The sequence below is a fragment of the Octopus bimaculoides genome, chromosome 5 (genome assembly GCF_001194135.2).
Source record: "Octopus bimaculoides isolate UCB-OBI-ISO-001 chromosome 5, ASM119413v2, whole genome shotgun sequence".
In the NCBI taxonomy this organism is placed as follows: Eukaryota; Metazoa; Mollusca; class Cephalopoda; order Octopoda; family Octopodidae; genus Octopus; species Octopus bimaculoides.
In genome coordinates, this window is record NC_068985.1 from 108,885,188 (window position 1) to 108,886,914 (window position 1,727).

At 35.7% G+C, this 1,727-nt stretch overlaps 1 pseudogene; it reads left to right on the forward strand.

Moving 5' to 3' along the window:
• The window catches only part of LOC106869773 (S-crystallin 1-like), a 10,969-nt pseudogene extending 9,380 nt beyond the window's left edge, over positions 1-1,589 (forward strand).
• The last annotated feature ends 138 nt before the right edge of the window (positions 1,590-1,727 follow it).

Below are 1,727 nucleotides of genomic sequence, written 5' to 3' on the forward strand. Positions count from 1 at the left end.
TGTGTGTGTGTGTGTGTGTGTGTGTGTGTGTGTGTATTTATACATGCTTGTGTATGTGTGCGCACGTGTGTGTGTGTTTTGTGCGATTAAATATACTATTTGCATAATAATTATATTTTATTATTCTCAGTCTGAAAAACGCATGAGATTTAGGGAAACCTGTAACAGAATCCTGCCATTCTTGGAAAGAACTTTGGACATGCACAGCGGTGGTAGACAGTTTTTCATGGGTGATCAGGTAAGTAGTACTATAATCCTTATAATATATAACAAATCTTTGTAGGAATTAATTATAAGAACTAATTTTAAGTCAAATACTGTACATTATCTGTGCCCCCTGATATTGTTACTGGGAGCTTTATAGTTACAGCAGACGATAATAAAATATTGGGGAAAAACTACGCAAGAAAATCCACAAATTTCTTTTGTTTCTTTATGTTTGCGATTATTCCCGCTACACCTCTTAATAATCAGTGTTATTTCTTTACTACCCACAAGGGGCTACACACAGAGGGGACAAACAAGGACAGACAAACGGATTAAGTCCATTATATCGACCCCAGTGCGTAACTGGTACTTATTTAATCGACCCGAAAGGATGAAAGGCAAAGTCGACCTAGGCGGAATTTGAACTCAGAATGTAGCGGCAGACGAAATACTGCTAAATATTTCGCCCGGCGTGCTAACGTTTCTGCTAGCTCGCCGCCTTATAGTGTTGTTTTGTTTACATCCCCGCGACTTAACTTTGCAGCAAAAGGGTTGATGCAATACGTACTAAACTAAAAATGGAAAGTACTAGCGCCGATTAATAAGACTACACACTTCAAGGTGGTACCTTATTATGCCTTTCAGCTCAATTACTGAAACAAGTAATAGATAATATAGATAAAATATTAAAGAAAATAACTGCTATCATATAGCTGATACTTTCAAACCAAAGTCTCGAACATTATTGGAAAACAGAAATGCAATACACTCTTCATAACATCTATGAACGTGTTTAGAATAAACTCTTTGAATAAGCACTTACATGAGATTTAACTTGTATTATATATTGACGAAGTAATTATTTCTCTCACTAATGCTTCTCTCGAAATATTATCTCTCCTGCAGATGACCATGGCTGACATGATGTGCTACTGCGCCCTTGAGAATCCACTTATGGATGAACCATCGATGCTGAGCAGCTACCCAAAACTGATGGCACTGAGGAACCGTGTGATGAGTCACTCTAAGTTGTCTAGCTACCTCCAGAGAAGGACACGTACCGAATTCTAAGAAACAAAAAACTGTCTGAACTATTAACCGCAAAATTGTATAACCCTTCACCTTGATATTCTGAATGATAAATACTGTTCAGAAATGGCAATGATTTTACCTATGGTGTATCTTACTGAATCTTCTGTGATAGAATGTCAATAGATACCTCAGTGGCTATTGAAGAGGCAATAGTTTAAATATTGCCATATGTGTAAACGCGATACACATACATAGATATATATGAATGTATGTGTATATGTATGTTGGTATTTGTATATATTGCAGAAAATTGAGGTGAGAATATGATAATAAAATAATATAATCCTAAATATGACTTATGTTATGCTTTTTGTAATGTTATCAATATTTGTGTGAAAAGCGTGATGCAAACTCCTCTATTTCCTCTTATACACACACACACACGCACACATACATACATACATATATACATACATACATACATATAT